The sequence below is a fragment of the Notothenia coriiceps genome, unplaced genomic scaffold (genome assembly GCF_000735185.1).
Source record: "Notothenia coriiceps isolate Sejong01 unplaced genomic scaffold, NC01 NC01_scaffold00026422, whole genome shotgun sequence".
Classification (NCBI taxonomy): domain Eukaryota; kingdom Metazoa; phylum Chordata; class Actinopteri; order Perciformes; family Nototheniidae; genus Notothenia; species Notothenia coriiceps.
In genome coordinates this window covers 473,525-480,596 of record NW_011359123.1, presented here as the reverse complement: position 1 = coordinate 480,596, position 7,072 = coordinate 473,525, and the positions used below count along the sequence as shown (strand labels likewise).

Here is a 7,072-nt window from a genome sequence, read left to right as displayed (position 1 = left end):
GATATTAGTCAGCGGCAACAATCCCTTCAGTGCTTTCCCCAATTGATAGTATTTTTCCCTCTTCGCTTCTAAACTTGTGAACAGATAAGCAAAACTTATTTGCGCCAACACACTTGATATTTTTGATAGAGGGCCATTTTTCTTTTGTCTTCCGTCTCCTGCAGGATTATGTTTCAAGGAATTTCCATGAAACACCATTTAAGCGGGGCTGATAAGGCCTCCTTTGCACAGAGATAAGAGCCTATCCACACACATTATTGATCTTCGTCTGACCTGTTTGTGGAGGAAAAGCTGGAAAGGGTAAAGCACTTGTCAAACAGAGAGAGCTGTACCCACGAGAAATGAGGTGGAGATAGAGCTGAAGTATATGCAAATGCGGAAAAGAAGAGACAACAAAGGGGGAAAAAAGAGAGAGAGTAGAGGACAGAGAGAGTAATGAACAGGAAGAAGACAGAGAGACTCAAGAAGATGGAGGAGAGGCTGCAGGTTATGGGAAGGAGAGAGAAATGGAAAATGAATGTTGACAATGTTTTGTGATCATTTTAGCCTCTTCTGCATGTCCACATCATTAATAGCAACAATCAACTGATTCTTATGCATTACACTTTCAGAAATAATTTATGCTGACATTGTCAGCCCACTGACATGGTTATAAATTAATATATTATCCAATTTGTGACCCCCCACAGGACTTAAAAAAGCACCTAACTAGAACATGAAAATCCCCCAAATCTCGGCNAAGAGGGGACACATGTTGATGTAGAAGAGACATGAAGAAGAGGGGACACATGTTGATGTAGAAGAGACATGAAGAAGTGGATTTTGCATAATAGGTGAGCTTTAGCTCACCTATTATGCAAAATCCACTTCTTCATGTCTCTTCTACATCAACATGTGTCCCCTCTTCTTCATGTCTCTTCTACATCAACATGTGTCCCCTCTTCTTCATGTCTCTTCTACATCAACATGTGTCCCCTCTGTGGAAAGAGACTCTGAAAGTCTCAGGAACAAAGATTCTCTCTCTTTTTGTCCTGTCTGAAAATTAGCTGATCAGATTTTGGCCACTTTATGATGTCATAATGATGTATTGTCTTGTGTAACCATTAGCCAATCACCAACCAAGGTAACCCCCCCCCCCTTATCACCTGAATCTCCTCCTAGAGCACCATTGAGTTCTTTGTAACCAAATGTCTCTCAGAGGGGCGTGGGGAGGGGCTCCTTATTTTCATCTAAAGTAACAGACAGAGAATCAGCACTTTGGAAACAGGGCTGAAACAGAGGGGATTATGGGTAATGCTGCAATGATCTGTTTGGTACGGTGGCCCTGAAGTGCAAGACGCCACAGCATTTCAGAAAACACCACAGCATTTCACATTGGACGGAAAGGGTATTCCTTTAGGGAGAACACTTCTTGTTTATGATTGGACAGAGCCAGCCAGAGAAGCACTGCTTTGATTGGTTGTTTTTGCTGCCAGTCAAGAAATGACGCTTCGTGATTGGTCNGTGTGCCTTGGCAGTCTCAAAACACCACAGCATTTCACATTGGACGGAAAGGGTATTCCTTTAGGGAGAACACTTCTTGTTTATGATTGGACAGAGCCAGCCAGAGAAGCACTGCTTTGATTAGTTGTTTTTGCTGCCAGTCAAGAAATGACGCTTCGTGATTGGTCAACGCCCGACAGCGCAAAGGTCCCAACCATGGTCCCAACACATTAGCCGTCAGCACACACTCAGAGCTCACAGCTCCTCATATCTGTTCAGAAGCTGGACAAAAGTTAATCAAGTACAAACCACAGACTGTCTGCGTCATGGTGAATACAGTCGCTGCTTTATTTATGTCTGTATGACGTTGTTGTGAGTGTGGACGGAGCAGCTACAGGTTAGTTTAGCCTGATGGATCCGATTCCGTTTTCCGAAATGCTGTTGTGTTTTGTGAAATGCTGTTGTGTTTTGTGAAATGCTGTGGTGTCTTGCACTTCAGGGCCAACGTAGTTTGGGGTTTCAGCCAATCAGAGACAGGCTCTGGATATATCTGAGACCTGTGATATATTGATGAAAAACAGTTTAATAGGGGACCTCTAAGTCATTCGGGAAACTCACAGACACAAAAAACTAAAAGTCTACCTTCAATAAATACACTGATTTTATTCACACCATATAAACAGAAAATTAGACCTCTTGTATTTTGGAAATTCCTTTTATGTGTGGAACTACTTGGCAGGTAACCTGATTCTGATTTGGATTTATATGTTTTCAGAAAAAATCATATGAATAAAATATATTTTAAACATCCATTGTTAGACTTTATTCTATGATAATTACGTATTTAAAAGAGCATTGAAAAGCATTTTTAGATTTCCTTAAATAAACGATTTTAACAATTGAATTTCCTGAAATGTTTCTGGTCTGAAATGTAACTGTCGTTTAATATGTAGTCATGCTTTCCTCAAATGTTGTTTTCCCCCCTAAATATGTTTGCTTCATTTAAATATTGCTGTGTTTTATAAAATAGTATTGTTTCCTAAAAAACAGTAGTTCCTTACAATGGTGTTTTTAATTGCTAAAATGTTGTTGCTTCACCAATAATGTTATTGCATAAATTAGTTCTGTTACTTTTGCTAATATATTTGTTGTCAGGTTGATGTTTAACTGGAATAATGTTTATGATTTTCACCGTCTTAGGTCGGACATTACAGTATGTGTTGCTGCTAGTGTTTGTACCTTTGTTGTGTTTGGATTTTTTAGTTCGAGCTGTCGAGTTTTCATCGTTTCAGTTGAGACTGAACACGAGTGAAAACTCAGTGGACGATCTGATGGAGAAATATTCAGGTGAGAAACTGACTTGTTCTGCTTTAACTGATATCACAACATCAAATGCTTTTCGAATAACGCTCCAAATGACTTTAACTACCGTAATTTTCGGACTATAAGCCGCGCCTTTTCCCCTATTTTTCGACGCTGCGGTTTATATAACGGTGCGGCTAATCTATGGATTTTTACAGCTAACGGCCAACACCTTTAACTCTATGGGCTCTATGGCCGGTCCGCGGACCCCCACCTTTAAGCGGCGGGTTCCAGCAGGAAAAGCTGGAGGCCGGAAAAGAGTGAGACAGGGAGCGCGCAAAAGTAAAAGTGCAACCGAGAGTGGTATGCCGCTGCTGCGGCTTATATTCAGGTGCGGCTTATAGTCCGAAAATTACGGTACTTCCAAAGAAAAGTCACAGTTTTGCATGCTTTATTCCTAACAGAGAACTCAAACATATTAATGATCATTGTATAGAAAACTTCATATTGTTTGTGTTAAGCAGAACTAACTTGCTGTTGTCTCCACAGAGGAGATACCGTTCCTGCAGGAGAGACTGAGGGCGAGTGAGAGCTCAGTGGAGGAGCTGAGGAGGAAGGTGGAGAAGCAGAACGAGGGTAGGTTAAATATGTGACTTAAAAAACTGATTTCAATAATATAAACTTTACAAACTCAACAAAATCAAATGTAACACTACTACGTTTTCGGAAACCCATTTCAGGAAACAACTTCTCAGAAAAAACGAAAAAACTAATACAGTTTAGGAAACAACATTTTAGAAAACACAACAACATTTTAAATGATATAAACTTTAGCCGAATACATTTGAGAAATATAAAATTAACTTTGTCTTTATTAAGTGTTTGAGAAAACCCTAAATGTTGTTGTGTTTTCTAAAATCGTGTTTCCTAAATTGTATTCTTTCTGAGAAGTTGTTTCCAGAAATGGGTTTACGAAAAATGTTGTTGTATAGCTTTGATGTTGTCGCTTGTTCCCTAAAATGCTGTTGAGTTTGTAAAGTCCTTTTTAATGTTAGGGGTTAGGTAAAGGTTTTATGTGTTATGAAAAAGCTGTATGAATAAATATGACTTTAGACACTAAGTTATCAATTAAAGATTTGACTTTATTCTCTCGTAATTGACTCTTTGAAAGATCCTTAAATGTTGTTCCTTCAGCTTGAATGTCAGTGTTAGCTTAAATTGTTCTAAATCTAAAATATAATTGTTTTCTCATGCTTTCAGTATGATATGACTATTGAGTTTCAAATGATGTGTTTCTGCTTGTTTTTGACTCTTTGTTGTGTTGGTCTTGTAGTTCAAGCCGTAAAAGTTTCATCGCTTGAGTTCAGACTGAACACGAGTGAGGACGACGTGAAGAAGAAACATTTAGGTGAGAAACTGATTTCACATTTTCAACATTCTCATCCTTAAAAGACTCTGAAATGTTTCTGACATTCAGTTCCTCTCTTCTCTTACTGTTTAGATCTGAAGATGAAGGTGGAGGAGCTGGAGGAGCAGAACAAAGGTAGGTAAAGGGTTCATGTTATAAAGAAACCTGTCTAAATAAAATGACCTTGAGACTGTAGATTAGCAATTATACATTTTTTATTGTAGTGAAGGCTTTGGAGGAACCTTAAATGTTGTTGCTTTTTCTAAAATGTCATTGTTTGATAAGATGTTGTCGCTTTTCTATTTGCTCACAGCATGCTAAGTTTCAGAAGGTCAAATGTTTACCATGTTCATCTCCTGTTTGGATCTTTTAGTTCGAGCCATCAAGGTTTCATCGCTTGAGTTCAGACTGGACACGAGCGAGAGCTTAGTGGACGACCTGAAGAAGAAAAATTCAGGTGAAACAATTCGTGTTTCGACCAATTATTTTATATATAAATACATATTTAAAGCAGATCTAACTTTCCGTTGTCTCCACAGCTCTGGCAGGGGAGCTGCCGTTCCTGCAGACGAGACTGAGGGCGAGTGAGAGCACCGTGGAGCAGCTGAGGAGGAGGAACACAGGTCATCATCATCATCATCATCATCATATATTATATGTTATTGTTATCAGATTGTGGGACCTGATTTCTGACAACCAATAGAGTGGTGCAGTGATGATGTATTTTTGGAAATAAGATCTTTTTCAAACAAGAAAATAAACTACAGCACGGTCACATGACTTCACGTCACCACCGCTAAGCTAAAGGTGGCTAATGTTGGGCTATAAAGGAACTACAGCACGGTCACATGACTTCACGTCACCACCGCTAAGCTAAAGGTGGCTAATGTTGGGCTATGAAGGAACTACAGCATGTTCACATGACTTCACGTCACCACCGCTAAGCTAAAGGTGGCTAATGTTGGGCTATTAGGCTATTAAGGAACTACAGCACGGTCACATGACTTCACGTCACCACCGCTAAGCTAAAGGTGGCTAACGTTAGGCTATTAAGGAACTACAGCACGGTCACATGACTTCACGTCACCACCGCTAAGCTAAAGGTGGCTAACGTTAGGCTATTAAGGAACTACAGCATGGTAACATGACTTCACGTGACCACAGCTAGGCTAAAGGCAGCTAACGTTAGGCTATTAAGGAACTACAGCACGGTCACATGACTTCACGTGACCACCGCTAAGCTAAAGGCAGCTAATGTTCGGCGTGATGACGTTTAGTCGTCTCATTTAGACACTTGTTAGCAACCTCCTTTTGTAACCGTACCTTAACCAGTTGGGTATTTACTGACGTATGTTACTAAACATGACATTCGTATACATTTGAATCAACCTTGTTTTGGGGAAATTCACCAAAAGCTGATTCAAAAGCCATTGACTTCAAGACGAAAGACTCTGGAAATGCTAAAATGCTAACATATTTCCTGCTCTAGGACTCATTCCCGCACCACTCCCCATTAAATCTATTTTGCACATTTATTTTACTAAATGCCTCCATATTGATATTGCGACAATATTGTAGGGTTGACTTTTGGTGATCTCACGTAATTACTATGAGTAATGTGGATATAACAAATAATAGAAAAAGCTAGAACATCTAGCTTTGTTCAGAAAGTTACATCACTTAACTATAATGCAGCCTTTATAACCAAGTAAGGAAAAAGCTTATGCCATATTACGATATCCAAAATCTAATCTCATTTATCGACATATTCCCCAGCCCTTGTTGGTATTCCTCTTTCCTGGATTTCCAGGGCAACAACACGCCTATTTGCTTAGCTGTACCCACTGTTGAAACCCTACATGTAAATTATTTCATTTGCGTTGACGTAACACCTCATAGGCAAATATTTCTGCTAGTGTTTGTGCTTGAGAGGTTAATATCTCACATGACAGGGACATGTGTGTCCTTTTCATAATTAGCTTTGGCACAGGTGTGTCAGCTCTTTACAGTACAGTACAAATATTTCACCTGTCACTCACTCGTTGATGTCAGACTCTGTGACTTCAACTCCTCAAACCAGTTCATCCAGGTTTCTCAGTTCTGAAGTCAAACAGCCCTCAGGTGTAAACGGGTATATCTGATTATGTAGTTTGTATTAAAAGTGGAGGCCTCTTTTGCAATTTTGTCCAAGCCTTCTGCATCACTGTAGCTACAAATGTTGAAAGAAAAGACAACATGTGCTTTGGTTTGCAGTCCAGAGATGTTTAAGCCTCAACACTTAAAGGGATGCTCCATGGTTAATATTCCATTTCCATAAATAAGGGTAACGTGAGAGAGAATCAGATAAAAAGTCTATAGCGGCGATTTGCAATATCCTGTCTTTTAATCCCTCGTATAAATCGTAATGTTCCCATAATGCACCACAGTAAACTGATATTTATGTTAAATGTGTATAGAGTACAACTTTAAAGTAGAGGGTCTCAAATTCCCTCAAATCCTTCGTACATGCTCGTAAACGTAATCATTCTGTCCATACTGAATGATGACCCTCTATCATGACCAAGTTGCGTGAAGGCTACGTCATTTTTTATCGAAACAAGGTGTTGTTTTCGGGGGAATAAAAGCATCAAGCAATCATGTTTTGGATTTGAAACTATAGCCGACAGTCCGAACCAAGACTGCAAACTTTATTACGCTTTTAAACCTTGATAAAGTCAGCTCTNAGATTGACCAGGCTATAAGTGTTGCAACTGTCTCACATTTAATTTGCAGCCAGTGTGAATAGTTTAGCTTGTTTTTCCAGCATGTTCATGTCAGTAAATGTGTTAACGCCTTGAAAGAGGAGAAAATCCAGTCCTCAGTAAACCCAGACATAAGTTT

The 7,072-nt window shown here is 39.4% G+C and overlaps 1 long non-coding RNA gene across 1 annotated transcript; it reads left to right on the top strand.

The window, feature by feature from the left end:
• The first annotated feature begins 3,347 nt into the window (after nucleotides 1-3,347).
• On the top strand, nucleotides 3,348-4,815 carry LOC104956964 (uncharacterized). Its single transcript, XR_799614.1, has 5 exons — nucleotides 3,348-3,420; nucleotides 4,118-4,192; nucleotides 4,286-4,327; nucleotides 4,566-4,649; nucleotides 4,732-4,815. It is a non-coding gene; the product is annotated as an uncharacterized lncRNA (long non-coding RNA).
• Nucleotides 4,816-7,072: the final 2,257 nt, after the last annotated feature.